We start from the raw sequence: 17211 nt of genomic DNA, 5'->3' as shown, positions 1-17211 counted from the left end.
ATATACCGTATACATCCCTAAACCGAAAGGCAATGCAAGAACTTGTGTTGTAGTCAAGGCTGTCTTGAGCTTCTAAAAGCTCGCCTCACAATCATCGGACCAATGGAAAGAAGAATCCTTCTGGGTCAATCTAGTCAGAGGTGATGCAATAGATGAAAAGCCCTGCACGAATCGTCTGTAATAACCTGCTAACCCCAGGAAACTCCTAATCTTGATCACCAAAGTAGGACGTGGCTAACTCTGAACTGCCTCAATCTTCTTGGGGTACACCTGAATACCCTCTCCTAACATAATATGCCCCAATAATGACACTAACTCTAGCCAGAACTCGCACTTGGAGAACTTAGCATATAGCTTCTTCTCTCGCAAGGTCTAAAGCACTACCCTCAAATGTTGCTCGTGCTCCCCCAAGCTACGGGAGTATATCAAGATGTCGTCAATGAAGACGATGACAAATGAATCAATGTAAGGCCTGAATACCCTATCCATCAAGTCTATGAATGTTGCTGGGGCATTAGTCAAGCCAAAGGACATCACCAGGAACTCATAATGGCCATATCTAGCCTGAAATGCAGTCTTTGAAATATCCGAGTCTCGAATCTTCAGCTGATGATACCCTGACCTCAAGTCAATCTTGGAGAACACCCTAGCACCCTGCAACTGGTCGAACAAATCATCAATACGGGGCAACGGATACATCTTCTTGATGGTGACTTTGTTCAACTGGCGTTAATCAATGCACATCCTCATAGTCCCATCCTTCTTCTTCACAAATAACACGGGTGCACCCCAAGGTGATACACTGGGTCTAACAAACCCCTTTGCTAACAACTCTTCAAGCTGCTCCTTCGGAGCCATACAGTATGGTGGGATAGATACAAGCTGGGTGCCTGGAGCCAAACAATGCAGAAATCAATATCACGATCTGGTGGCATGCCAGAAAGATCAAAAGGAAACACAACGGCGAACTCTCAAACCACCAGAACTGAATCAATCATCGGATACTCTATGGTGGTGTCCCAAACATAAGCTAGATAAGCCAAACACCCTTTCTCGACCATATATCGAGCCTTTAGGAAAGAAATAACCCTACTAGATGTATCAACTTGCGGAACCCTTACACTCAAACCTCGGGAACCCTAGCATCATTAATGAAATAGTCTTGGCATGGAAATCTAGGATCGCGTGATAGGGAGACAACCAATCCATGCCCAGGATGACCTCAATGTCGATCATGTCAAGCAACAGGAGATCCACTCTAGTCTCGAAACCACCGAATGTGACCATACAAGACCAGTAGATCTGATCCACAACCACAAAATCACCCACAATAGTGGACACATGAATAGGAGTGCCCAAAGGCTCAGGAGAAATAACCAGGAAACGAGCAAATAGAGATGATACGTATGAATAAGTAGACCATGGGTCAAATAATACCGAAGCATCTCTACCGCTGACGGAGATAATACCTGTGATGACGGCATCTGAGGCCAATGCATCTATCCTGGCTAGAAGGGCGTAGAATCTGGCTGGAGCACCGGCTGGCTGGCCTCCACCTGACTGAGCAATAGCTGGCTGACCTCTCCTTGCCTGACCTCCGCCTCTAGGACGACCCCTACCAGTCTGCCCTCCACGTCTAGGTGGTAGGGGCAGCTGATGATGAAGTCATAGGCTGTTGACCCTGCTACACTGCCTTGCCCTGAAGTTTGGGGCAGGTCCTCTTCATGTGACCCGAATCTCCACACTCGTAGCATACTCTCGGTACCATAGCTTGTTGCTTTGAAGTCTGAGCCTGCTGACCCGAATACCTACTAGAAGAGCCCTGGATGGCAGGTGGCGATATGAACTCTCTAGCACGGCACTGAAGTGAGCACTAGAAGAATCCTGATGATCAGAATACCCACCGGAGGAACCCTGAATAGCTGGTGAGCGGTAAGAACTCTCCGGCATCGCACTGAAATAAGGCCTCACTGGATTACCTCGAGGAGGGGGTAGTGGTGCTGAATACGGGGGCCTGCTGGGCTGACCCCTCTTGAAGTGACCTCTACCCCTAGCTGGGGCACCTCTGAACTCTCCCGAAAATTGGGCCCTCTTGTCCTGCTAAACCTGCTCTCTACCCCTCTAGCGATACCCCTCAATCCTGCGAGCAATTTCTACCACTAGCTGATACTTAGTACCCATCTCCACCTCTCGCGCCATGCTAGCTCGAATACCGGGGTGCAACCCCGCAACAAATCTCTGCACTCTCTCTTTTCATCTGTGGGAAGTATTATGTGTGCATGGCAAGACAAATCAGGGAACCTCGCCTCATAATCGGTCACAGACATCTGACCCTGCTCAAGATGCTCAAACCGATATTGTAGCGCTTCCCTCTTAGAGGGTGGAATATACCTATCCAAGAATAACTGGGTGAACTGACCCCAGATGAGGGGAGGAGAACCTGCTGGCCTGCCAAGAACATAGGACTGCCACCATCTACGAGCACTACCCTCTAGCTGAAAAGTAGTGAAGTCAACTCCATGCGACTCCAATATCTTCATGTTGTGCAGTCTGTCCCTGCACCTGTCAATAAAGTCCTGGGCATCCTCATGTCGCTCGCCCCCGAATATAGGAGGGTGAAGTCTAGTCCATCTATCCAATAACTTCTGCGGGTCACCGTCCGCAGCTGGTCTGAGCTAGAGTGCCACTGCAATAACTGGCTGGGCCCCATCTGCGGGTAGTACACCCGGAGTCTGATACATTGCAGCTGCATGTCCAGGAGCCTAAGCAGTAGGGGTCGGTGCTCCCCCTCCTGCCTGTGATATAGTTGGATCTGCTGGAAATAAACCAGCCTGAGTCATAAAATCCATTAACTATAGCATATGGCCCATGACCTCCTGAAATCCCGGTGCTGTCATAAAGTCTACCAGGGTAGGCTCAACTACGGGCACCTCGCCCTGCTCTTCGATAATGGGATCTCCAGCAGGATCTGTTGGTGGTACCACAGGGATAACCCTGGGACACCCTCACCCCCTACCTCGGGCCGGTGCCCTCCTCGGCCTCTACCTCGGCCTCTAGCAATGGGGGAGCAGCTCTGCCCGGGTCTGGAACATCAGTCGCGCGTGTCCTCACCATCTGTGAGAGAATAGAAGAGGGAAATTTAGTATACCAACCACTGCACGATAGGAAATGAATAAAGAGTAGTTTTCCTAACACCTTATAGCCTCTCGAAGATAAATACAGACGTCTCTGTACCGATCCGCAAGACTCTATTAGGTTTTCCCATGACTTGTGAAACCTACGTGAACCTAGTGCTCTGATACCATGTTGTTACGACCCAAAATCCACTAAGGGTAGTGATGGCTCCCAACACCATTTCCGGGCAAGCCAACGGAGAAAATACTAAATACTTTCATTTACTTTTACCCAAAAATAGTTGCCATGATTCTTTAAGTTGAGATAAAATCATAAATGATCAGTAAAGTCAAAATAATCATACAATCCCAAAAATAATACAGTCTACTAATGTATGTGCCAAGACCTGGTGTCACAAGCTGTGGGCAACTAGTAGAATATACAAAAGAATCACACTATCCTACTGTCCGAAAAAAAATAGACAGCAAAATACGTAAGAGGAACTCCTTCAGGCTGCTGAACGGCACGGAAAGGGAAGCAGCTCACTGTAGAAGTCTCGAACTCCGCTCAAGGATGCGCACCAGACTGATAGCCAGATACACCTACCTCAAATCCTGTACAATTAAGTACAGAAGTGTAGTATGAGTACATAAATAATATGTACCCAGTAAGTATCCCGTCTAATCTCGAAGAAGTAGAGACGAGAGGTCGACTTGATACTTACTAGGGTCAAATAATATGAGAAAGAATTTATAATAAGCATGGATAACACAATTTATTAGCATTATATGACAAGGAATAACAATTCTTTTTCCAAATAATATCATGGGTATCTATTTACGTTTCAAGGAATATATGGAGTTCAGTCCACAGAGAAATACTAAGTAAAGCATGCGCAAGTAACACCGAGGGACGTACAGCCCGATCCAACATAAAAGTAAATTGTGCACTGCCGAGGGTCGAACGGCTCGAACCATAGATGCATCTATTACCCCTCTCGCGAATCACACGTGTGACGCGGTCGAATATAAAGAAACTCATCAATCAAGTAGACAATAATGTATATCTGAGGAGTAGTTCTTCACAGGAATATCCAAATGCTCCTTTACAAGACCAAGCAGGATAAGGTTCCTCTACTAGTCTCATTTATCTTATTCAACATAATTTATACGAATCCGAACTTATCAAACAAGTTACAAAAATATCACGTAGAGCATGTTTTTGGGTCCTAGACTACCCGAACTTAACATAATAGTGGCTACGCATGGACTCTCATCACCTAGTGCGCACGTATCCCCCGCATAAAAATAGCAAATAATTCAATTATTACACATATAGGGACAATTCCCTCTTACAAGATTGAAAGGAGACTCACATCGCTCCAAAGTGCACTTCCAATACCAAGAACGAGTCCAAGCCCTTAATTCGAAGCCGACGATCCCAAACTAGTTAAATGAGGTAGGAACTAATCAATATAGACTCACAAGATCGTATTCTATCTATTTAAGCAATTTTCCAACCCTTAACACAAGTTTCCTAAAATCCAACCCCGGGCTCGCGTGCCCGGATTCCGAAATTTTCGAAGGAAGTTGTTCTCTATAACCTAAGGATCACTAATATATGATTTCTAATTTATTCCATAACAAATTTCATGGTTAAATCTAACTTTTATTAAAACCCTAGGTTTTGCTCTAACCCCTTGATTTTACCTAAATTCTAGTGTTTAATCTACCTAAGACACAAGTATTAACCCAAGAATTAGTGGGATAGACTTACCTCAAGATGCTAGGTGGAAGTCTTCTCTCAAAAGCTCCCAAAATCGCCCATAGAGGAGTGAAAAGTAATAAAAATGACCTATAACCCGTATTAAATGAACCTCACTGCTTTAGCGATTTCCGCATCTGCGATCAGGTGACCGCATCTGCGGTCCCGCATCTGCGAGAAAAAGACCACATCTGCGAAAGGGGCTAAAAGGGCTGGGACCGCTTCTGCGGTCTTGAGGCCGCTTCTGTGGAACCGCTTCTGCAGTTCGAGAGCCGCTTCTGCGGTTTGGCCTGGCCTTCCCTGGGCCGCATCTGCGGTCTCGCACCTGCGGTCCACCAACCGCAGGTGTGGTTATAACAAAAGCAGCAGCTTCAGCACTTCTCAAAAATTTCAACCTCACTCGAGCCATGTACAATTGATGCTCGGGGCTCCCGAGCCGCGCCCGAACATACCATCAAGTCTGAAATCATGAGACGGACCTACTCGAACCTTCGAAACGCCCGAAACAACACTAAATCTAAGAATCACCCCCTAAAACCAAATGAATCAAACTTATGAACTTCAAGTTCTTAATTTTCCTCTAACGAGACAAAATGCCCTAAAACTACTCGGATTGACACCAAATTTTGCGGGTAAGTCTTAATTGATATTTCGGACCTGTACCAGGCTTCGGAACCAATATACGTGCCCGATACCAATGAAATCAATCATTAATTAGTTTCTTTACATCCTTAAAACTTCAAATTAACAATTTCTAATAAAAATTCATTACTCATGCTAGGGACCTCGGAATTCAATTTCGGGATACACCCAGGTCCCATATTTTCCTACGGACCCTCTAGCAGTGTCAAATTACAAATTCGAGTCCGTTTGCTCAAAATATTGACCAAAGTAAAACTTAGCCCTTTTAAGAAAATCCTAAGAAATCAAATGGACATATTTCACTCCAAACTCTTCCAAATCCCGAACCAACCGGCCCCGCAAGTCATAAATTAGCTAAAGCAAACGCGGAAAATTTTATGGAAGAAAACGGGGTTCTAAAAGGCAAAACGACCAGTCGGGTTGTTACACCACCCCTGCCACCCCCTCTAACACTAGTTCTTGCCCCATTACTAGCTCCAAATACACCATGCGGTTGTGAACTCGTAAATTAGTGTTCAATTCTTTCTCTATATCGATTCAAATGCAGCCTGCCATGTGAATTAGTGTAATGGGGATCTCGTAGAGTTGTGCCTTCAGTTTTATCTGAGTTATCTTGGTCGGGGTTTGGCACGATCATTTCGTCGTCCTAGTTTTGATAATCATGCACCATATTCTTCAAATTATGTTTAACATATTGAACCTTCACGCTAGTTCCTAGTGCTATATCACAAGACATGTCAAAAAACTTCAACATGCTCAAGTATGTCTTGTACTCAGGAGTCATATTTGGCTAACCAACTTGCTGGAACCGATTCAAGTGTGGACTAATAACATTGCTTCTCCATCTTGTCAGTATATACCTTTCATCAATTTTATCAATTTTCTTGTGCGACAAGATCTTGAGTATATGGCAACAAAGTATCCCTCTAGACTCGAACCATTTGCAGCTGCAGCTAAAATAATCGCCGATAGGTATATATTCAACAGTGTACTCAACTGGATTTCCATCATTTTTTTTAAAACTAAATAATCACTAACGATGAATTTCTCAACATTAGGGACAACTTGATGATCGTCGGGACTGCTGATTTCACAATGATATAATTTTCTTAGTTGTGTCTTGAAAAATTCATACATTGTACACGTATAACACTGAATTGCCTGCTCCTCCCACTTGCACATTGACTCACACACAATTTGAAAGCCTTTTGACCTGTATTCCACTTCCAACTCTTTCTCATGCTTAGCTCTTATAGCTAACTCATACTGGTGAACAAATATCCTAAGAGTGTTTTGATGGGTAATATATCCATCAAAGAATGCATGCATTCCCTCACTTATTTGTGTAAATAGCGTACCACCCCAAAATACACATCAAGGTACATAGGAACCCATTTTTCCTTCTCAGAGTAAAATTTGTTGAACCAATTCCTTGTATGCAAATTATACCTTGCAATATATTCTGTTCATTTTCTCTCAAATACTTCAACAATAATGCTATCAAGGACCATGGATTTAAATTCTCCACGTGAAATTTTAGAAGGACGAACACCACTTAAGTAAAGAGGCAACTTTGAAAATATATGCCAAATACAATACCTACGTATTGTATTTGGCATCACTTCAACAACGGCTACCTTAATGCTCTGAAATTGATCAGTTATGATTGTAAATGGATGAACATTTCCCATGGCCTCAAGCCAAGTTCTAAAAACTAATTTATAAATATCGATATCTTCATGAGACAAGTGAGCACATCCCAGTAAGATGGACTGTCTATGGTGATTGATGCCAACAAATGTAGCACATGGCATATTATAACGATTCACAAGGTACGTCGTATCAAAGTATATCACATCATGGAATTGCTCATACGTTGCCTTACAGTGTGAATGCACCCATACCATATTTCGCAGCCTACCAATATTATCAACGTCTATTGAATAGAAAAATACTCTATTATTTACCTACATTTTCGAAAAAAAGTTGAGCAACGACTGTGCGTCCCCTTCTTGCATTTCAAAATTCCTACTCTTCAAAATAAAAATTTTACAATCCTTTGGAGTGCAACCCAAATTTTGCGGTCCACCATGTTGAACCTCAGCAAGTCTAATATTCTTGGAGGATCTAATGCCAGATCGATCGTGAGCTACAAGATCCCTCTTCAAAGAATCACAAACGGACCTATGTCCATCCATCAGGCATGATATAGATGGGAGCAAATTATTATTGTGATCGTGAACGACCTTAGAGACACGCCAACAACTAGAATCATCCCAAACAGCAGCAAGCCTAGCTTTACAATTGTTACTCTTGGCAGTAAACTTGGTTTTGCGAATCCTAGCCCTATCACAACAGTAAGTTATATAACTGGCAGTGTCACCACCCTTCTTGTTGGAATTTCTTTCACGACGGAGAATCCTTTCAGTCGTGCATGTTCTTTGTAGAATGCAAACAAAGAATCTTTATCGCTAAATCGCATTTCAGAGATTGGACCTACAACCACATCCTCTCCAGTGAATTTATTCTCCATTCCCCGATCAATATCACATAACTCTAAACTCTAACTCATTTCCTAAAACCTGCTCCTCATCATCGTTATCTTCTCCATGATATTCTCCATTGGGTTCTTCATCATCATCATCATCTAAGTGCACGACATTGTTGAAACTGCCGTGAGAATCAACATCGACCCATTCGTATTCATTCAACAAACTATTGTCCGATGTCATCACTAAAGATCTATACAACTCATCCCTAACTCGATCAAACCTATTATCTTGGTTGTTGTATTTGTATTATGTTCATTTGGATTCATATTTTGTTGCACCGCTAAATTTTCTTGGTTTAAATCCATTTTTAGATAAGGAAAAAATGTCCACTAGACTTTGTTTGATAAGGAAGAAGTATATTAAATCGTATACCGTATTTGTTATTAAGAAAGGAAGAAAATACAATAATTTGTATACACAGTAAATCATATAATTTGTATTCACATAAAATACACATAAATACAATGAAAATACAAATATAATGCAAAAGACTCTTCAGCTACCAGCATTTAATTTTCGCATACTTCAAGGCTTGGGATTTACTTTTGTATTTTAGAGGGGAAAATGTAGATTAATTAGTTAGGGGGTCTTTGATATTTTTTCACGCGTGTGGCCAAAGTTGGGACACAACAGTTGGGCCGTTTAGCATCACCTATTAATTAATTATTTGGTCAGTATATAATTTGGTATAATTAAGGAAGAGCAATTACACTTTTAAATTCTCAAAGTAATGTGAGAACTATTGGTAATTACGTAATATAATTACAAGGTAAATTTTCAATTATTTTTCAAATATATTATTCTTTTTAGACTCTCTCTCTTTTATTTCAACTATGTGAGGAACACTTGTTAAAAGTAATCTGTATTTAACTAACTTTTCTTCCTATTTATTTATTAAAGAAAAACACTTTGTAAACTCATATATATATATATATATATATATATATATATATATATATATATATATATATATATATATATATATATATTATTTAAAATAATAAACTAAATTTGTTAAGAATAGAATTCTATTTAGAGTGAACGTTGTCTATCTTGCAGAGAGTTTTACTTTGTGGCTAAGTCATTTTTCCCTTATAAATAGAGGGGTCTTACCCCATTGTAAATCATCCCAAAATTCAATAAGAATTACTCTCTCTTTCTCTGCAATATTGTTCTTCTACTTTTATTGTTTTATTACACGTTATCAGCACGAGACTCTACCGTCTCAAGAAGCTCTTTGAGAAGATTAAGGTATAACTTTTCTCCTCTTTTTAATTATGACTGACATTATGAAAAGAAAGTTCGTTGCCCTTGAAATTTCGGGCAAGAACTATATGACATGGGTGTTGGATGCTGAAATCCATTTAGATGCAATGGGTCTTGGAGACGCCATTAAAGACAAAACTAAAGCATCCACCCAAGACTGTGCTAAGGCCTTGATTTTCTTGCGTCATCACCTTGATGAAGGGTTGAAAATAGAATATCTCACAGTCAAAGATCCACTTGTTTTGTGGAATGACTTAAAGGAAAGATATGACAACTTAAAGTTGGTCACTCTTCCACAAGCACGATATGATTGGGCTCATCTGAGACTCCAAGACTTTAAGTCTATTTCTAAATATAATTCTGCGATGTTCAGAATTACTTCTAAATTGAAACTCTGTGGAGATACTATCACTTAATATGATATGCTTGAAAAAATGTTACAATGTTTCATGCCTCCAATATGGTCCTGCAACAGCAGTACAGAGAAAAAGGTTTCAAGAAGTACTCTGAGTTGATTTTTCTTCTCCTTGTGGCTGAACGAAACAACGAATTGCTCATGAGAAATCACGAAAATCGACCCACTGGGTCTACACCATTGCCTAAAGTGGATGAGGTGTATTCCTATTATGCTAAGCATGAAAAAGGTCGTGACTCTATTCGTGGTCATGGTCATGGCCGTGGACAAGAAAGAAATTTTCTTGGTGTTAATCACCCCCCAAAGAAAAATAACCACCAAAAGTAGAAAGGGAAAGATGAGAAGCCAAAGACAAATGATTTAGAAACTGAATGTCATCGTTCTGGTAGAAAAGGGCATTATTTGTCGTGTACCAAGACATTTGGTTGAGTTTTATCAAGCATCTCTAAAGAATAAAGGCCTTGAAGCTAATTTTGTCTATGACAATGAATTTGACATCACCCACTTAGATATGGCAGACTTCTTTGAGCGCCCTAATGGAAAAATAGACCATTTGATCGGTGATTGATCTGTGGTTAAAGAAGATTGAATAGTTTGATTTTATTTTATTTTTCTTATTTGTATTAGTTAGTGAATAAACATCATGTAGTTAACATAGTTTACATGAGTAGTAGTTTTAATTAGTATGTCGACTTAGTATAATCTGTTATTGAATAAAGTTTGAGAATGGTCTAAATTTATAGTCAGCATCAGTTGTAACTTATGTTAGGAGTTGAGAATCGTGAAAAAGAAAATTCAAAAAAATAAAATGGACAAAAACTTGCAAACGAAAACTAGCGTGAAACTATACACGGGACGAAAACTAGCGTGAAACTATAACTTGCAAACGAAAGGGACGAAAACTAGTGTGAAACTATTTGCTAAAGCATTTCAATAAGTTAGGATTTATTTTAAATCAACTGACACTACGAAATTTTTATTAAAATGCAATATTTATTTTTTAATTAAGTTGTTCAATCAAAGATTGTGTCTTACGAAAAATTATCATCATACTTATTGAATAAGTCATTATTGAGTTATTGACTTCACTTTGTCTCTTTTCCTTTATCTCCGAAAATACTAATATTTATTCGTATATTTCTTTTGTATGTCAAATCATGGGAAGCAAATATTAATATCCCACAAAATAAACTTGGATTAAAGTTCAATTTTAAAAATATTTGTTTAATTGATTCATGTATGACACATAAAATATTCAAAGAGAAGAAATATTTCTCTCATTTAAGTATGTGTAAGGCAGATGTTACTACAATTTCTGGTAGTAGTAATTTAATTGAAGGCTCTGGAAGAGCTACTATAACTCTGCCTAAAGGAACAATAATTATCATAGAGAATGCAATGTTCTCCTCCAAGTCCAAGAGGAACTTGTTGAGTTTTAAAGATATCCGCCGAAATGGATATCATATTGAGACAATAGATGAGAATAATCTTGAATATCTCATCATTATCAAGAATGTCTCTGGCCAAAAGAGGGTTATTGAAAAGTTCCCATCTTTATCTTGTGGCCTATATTGGACAAGAATTAATGCAATTGAGGCACATTCTACCGTAAACCAAAAGGTTACTGATTCCAATACTTTTGTACTTTGGCATGATCGATTGGGACATCCTTGATCAATTATGATGAGACGAATTATAGAAAACTCAAATGGGCATCCGTTAAAGAATTTAAAGATTCTTTTAAATAATGAATTTTCTTGCACTTTTTGTTATCAAGGCAAGTTAATTATTAGACTATCACTAACAAAGGTTGGGATTGAGTCTCCTGCGTTTTTGGAACGTATAGAAGGGGATATTTGTGGACCTATTCACTCACCTAGTGGGTCGTTTAGATATTTTATGGTCTTAATAGATGCATCTTCTAGATGGTCTCATGTATGCCTATTGTCATCTTGCAACCTCGCATTTGCAAAATTAATGGCATAAATAATTCAATTACGAACATAATTTTCCGATAATTCAATTATGTCTATTAGACTTGATAATGCTGCTAAGTTTTCATTCCAAGATTTAATGATTATTGCTTATCAATTGGGATAAAAGTGGAACATCTTGTAGCTCATGTTCACACTCAAAATGGCCTTGCAGAGTCTTTAATTAAACATCTGCAATTGATAGCAAGGTCGTTACTCATGAAAAGGAAGTTGCCCACTTCTGTTTGGGGTCACGCAATTTTGCATGCAGCAATGCTAGTTCGTCTTACACCGATAAATTATCATAAATATTCCCCGTTGCAATTAATTTTGGGTCATGAACCTATTATATCCCATTTAAGAATTTCTGGATGCGCAGTATATATGCCTATAGCACCACCATATCGCACCAAAATGGGTCCCTAAAGAAGGTTAGGATTATATCTTGGGTTTAAATCGCCCTCTATTATTCGCTACCTCAAAACATTAACGGGGGATTTGTTTACTACACGATTTGCAGACTGTCGATTCGATGAGACACTTTTCCCAAAATTAGGGGAGAAGTTGGTGAAACCAAATGGGAAATTTTATGGAAAAATCCAACATTATCTCATTTTGATCCACGTGCCTCTATTTGTGAAAAAGAGGTGCAAAAGATTATCCACTTGCAGAAAATAACAAATCAAATGTCAGACGCATTTACGGATCTGAAAAGGATAACAAAATCACATATCCCTGCAGAGAATGTTCCAATCTGTATTGATGTCCCTGTTGGACAATCTTCTAGTGTCATAGCTAATGAGTCAAAAGCACGCCTAAAACGTGGCAGACCATTAGGTTCTAAGGATCAAAATCCTAGAAAAAGGAAAACAAATAATCAAAACGACACTACGAAAGAGTCTCACGAAGAAATCCACGATTTAATAAATTCTGGGATTCATGAGGAAACCACTGAGCCCAAGACTTAAGAAAATAAGGAACTATCAATAAATCCAATCGATATTGAGACAAATTTGAATCGATTGGATATAGTGGTGGATTATGTCTTTGCATATAATGTTGCATCTAACATTATGCAAGATAGTGATGACCTTGAACCTCAATCTGTTGGAGAATGTCGACAAAGACGTGATTGGCCAAAATGGCAAAAAGCAATCAAATCAGAGTTGAATTCACTTGCAAAATGTGAAGTTTTTGGGCCTGTAGTCCAAACATCTAATGGTGTTAAGCCTGTTGGCTATAAATGGGTCTTGTACGCAAGAGGAATGAGAAAAATGAGGTACAAAGATATAAGTCACGCCTTCTTGCACAAGGATTTTCACAAAGGTCTGGTGTCGATTATGAAGAGACATATTCACCCGTTATAGATGTTATAACGTTCTGTTATCTCATTAGTTTTGTTGTTCATGAAAAGCTATGCATTTAATGGATGTGGTTACCGCCTACCTCTATGGCTCACTTGATAATGAGATATACATGAAAATTCCCGATGGATTTAAAATGCCTAACGCATATAATTCAAAGTCCCGGAAAAATATTTTCGATTAAATTACAAAGATCTTTGTATGGTCTAAAGCAATCAGGACGAATGTGGTATAATCGTCTTAGTGAGTATTTATTAAAGGAAGTCTATATAAATGATGTCATTTGCCCATGGGTTTTTATAAAGAAAACAACATCGGAATTTATTGTACTTGCCGTATATGTTGATGACATAAACCTTATTGGAACTCCTATAGAACTCCAAAAGGCAATTGATTATTTAAAGAATAAATTCGAGATGAAAGATCTCGGAAAGACAAAATTATGTCTTAGTTTGCAAATTGAACATTTGGAATTTTTGTTAATCAATCTGCCTACATAAAACAGGTATTGAAATGGTTTTATATGGATGGAGCACATCCATTAAGTACTCCGATGGTTGTTCGATCACTTATTGTGAATAAGGATCCATTCTGACCTCAAGAAGAGAATGAAGAGCTACTTGGTCCTAAGTACCATATCTTAGTGCAATTGGTGCACCAATGTATCTTGCTAATACTACGAGGCCTGACACAACTTTTTCAGTTAATGTCTTAGCAAGATATAGCTCTGCTCCCACAAAGAGATATTGGAATGGAATCAAACACATATTGCGGTATCTAAAACGGACTACCGATATGGGTTTATTTTATGGCAATAATTGCAGTCCCGATCTTGTTGGTTATGTTGATGCTGAGTATTTATCTAACTCACACAAGGCTCGATCTCAAACAGGTTATGTGTTTACCTGTGGAAGAACTGTCATATCTTGGTGATCGACTAAGCAATCAATTGTGGCTACTTCATCTAATCATGCTGAGATAATTGCTATTCATGAAGCAAGTCGAGAATTTGTGTGGTTGAGAATTTGTATTACATTTTCTAATTTTTGGGTAATCTTTTCACTTCCTTTAATCCAGGGTGTTGTTTTTCTTACTTTATTATTTACTCTTTTTGCTCCTAATTTTTGTTTACACGGGGTAGTAAACCACCAATGTGTTTTTGTTATAATATGTGGGTATAATTTATCTAAAAATGGCATTCCTAATAATATATCTTTATTTGTGAATTCGTAACTATATATTTCTTCTATGGTTAATATTTTATCCCATATTTGTATTTTTATATTTCTTGCTTTATATGTTATCATACTTCCTTCATTATTAAATCCTGTTACTACTATGGGGGTTTTTAGCTTTTCCCATTTACTTTCTGGTAAACAATTATGTCTACACATATTAGTTTCTGCTCCTGTATCCACCATAGGTGTATAATATCTATTATAATATCCTTCTACTATTATTTTGGAAAGTATGTATATCTTTGGCATTATATCAAAGTTCTTTTTATTATTATTTTCTTATTTTCATAACTTATTGTTAATTGCCTATCTTCTAATTTATATGGTTTGACTTTTTCTAACCATTTTATCCCTAGTGTAATATTTTTATCTCCTTGATATATTTTAAAATTTATTAATATTGGTATTCCTCCAATAATTAATTCTTTTTCAGTTGTTTCTTCGTTTTTTCTTAACGCTTTTGGTAGTTCTGAATTTTGTTGTTCTATTGTTACTATCTCTTGTTCTGGTATTAGTTCTCTTATAACATAATTCTCTTCCTGCCCTGTATTTATTAGTATTAAATATTTTCTTTGGTCCATTATTCCTGTTATATAATAATGATGTGGGTTTATTTCTTCTATTTTTTGTTCTATTAATTTTTGTGGAGTGGTATAATTTATTCTTTTTGATGTACTTCTTGATGTACTTCTTGATGATGTTTCTGGCATTTCATTATTTATTCGTTTTGATGTGCTTAATCTTTCTTTTACTATTTCTAAATCTTCATCCATGTCTATTTCTGTATAACTGTAATCATTGTTGTCTATAACTGATACTATTCTTTCGAATGGATTTTCTATTTTTATTTTATTTATTTTATTTTTAGCTGTTATCTTATGTTTTGTTGTTAAGACATATAGATTTTTACATCTTGCTGTGAATATTTTACTTCCTGGTGCTAATTCTATTCCAGACATTTTCCAGTATAATACTAATGATTTATCTATATTTTTATCATCTACTGCTACTGAATAGTTAGCACTTACTATAAATTTAAATTTTTGGTATATTAAGTTACCTCTTACAGCACTTATTATACTCTTTTCTATAGGTTGTACAATCCTATCATCTGCCAAGTATATTTCTATAGGGGTATCTATTCCTTCCCTAAAACATGCTTTTATTAGGATCTCCGTTCCTCCTAAGTGTACATATTTTATTGGATTTTTTGCTTTTATATCTTGTATTTCTTTATTTAGTAGTCTTTTATTTAAAATTGGTATTTGTGCTTTACCTTTGATGTATTTACAATCTATTATATGTTCTCTTTGGCTTACTACATAGTATTCTTCTTTTTGTCTTTTAAACCAATTCTTTATTGTTGGTACTTCTTATATTTTGTCTATACTTAGATCCAATTCTTTCCTTTTATTTGTTCAAATATATTAGCGTCAAATATTATTTTTTGTTCTGAAGATTGTTCATCTTGGTGTTCTTCTTGTTGTATAATTTGTATATCTTTTTCAGTCATAATTTTCTTCATCTGACTCTTCTATATCCTTGTTTATTTCATTTTCAGAGAACTCGTTTTCTGATATCTCATATATGCTGTCTTCACTGCTTAATTCATAATCTACATATTCTACTTGTGTATATTTATCATTATCTATCAATATTTCGGTAATTTGTTTCTTCTTTGAGTTTTTTGGTAATTTACAATCTTTGGCTAAGTGTCCTAGCTTTCCACAATTATAGCAAGTACATTCTGTTAGTTTTTTCTTTTTCCTATATGGTTTTTTATGTTTATAATTTTTTACATAATATCTTCTTCTTGGTTTCCTATATTTATATTTTGAATATTTTGATTTAAATTTCTTTTTCTTTCCTTCTTTTTTGTAATATTTATCTGTGCAGCCAAATTGGGGTGCTATTCTACTTTTGCAACATGCCAAATTTTTTACTAATATTTGTTCCATTTCCATGTTTTCTTTATATTTTTCACATAATTCTATAAACCAGTTTTGTAGAAATTTTATCCTTACTCCTAATGTATCTGCTAGTCCTGCTTCGTTCCAACTTTTTATTATTTTTGAGCTAAAGGGTTCTGGTAATTTTGTAAAATATAATTTTCTTATCTCTTTACTTTCATCTGGATTATATGTTCCTTTATAATAATAGTCTCTAAATGCACAAGTATATTCATCTATATAACACATATTACATATTGCTAATTTTGTCATTAAATTTCTATTTGTAATTTTTTCTTTATTTTGTTCTTCTACTTCTGTTGTCATACTACTAAATTTATTTCTTATTGCTATTTCATATTTATTTAATATATCTGTAACTGTTGTTGTAGTTGTACCGTCAAGTTTTTTATTACTCCTTAATGTGTCTAAGCTTTCACTTGATAAATTTTGTAACCATAATTTTACAGTTCCTATTAATGTTCTTTCTATATATCCTGGTGTTTCCGTTATTGTTATTTTATTATCTATTAGTTGTTTTGAGATATATCCTATCCATAATTGTATTGTTTTATTTATATCTGCTACACAATCTAGATCTAAAAAATTATATTGTTCAGTTATCTGTCTTGGTGCCCATTTCTTATTTAACCTTTTATCCCATAATGTTTTGTTTCTGTCATATGCATCATAACTTACTCTGTAATAGGTTGGGTTTAATTGTTTTGGATTTTTTATTCCTGATATGCTTGGTTTATCTTCGTTCATATCTCCTGTATTTATTTCTGGGTTTATTTTTATCTTTTCTGTTTTTTCTATAAGTTCTGTGTATGTTTCACTTGTTTCTGAATAGTTTTCTCCTAGTTCTGTGTCTTTATCACTTTGGTCATTTATTTCGTTTATACTTATTTTTGATGGGCTCTTCTGTACTTCT

This window comes from Nicotiana tabacum, chromosome 1 (assembly GCF_000715075.1).
Source record: "Nicotiana tabacum cultivar K326 chromosome 1, ASM71507v2, whole genome shotgun sequence".
Lineage (NCBI taxonomy): Eukaryota > Viridiplantae > Streptophyta > Magnoliopsida > Solanales > Solanaceae > Nicotiana > Nicotiana tabacum.
Note: the sequence above shows the minus strand (reverse complement) of the source record.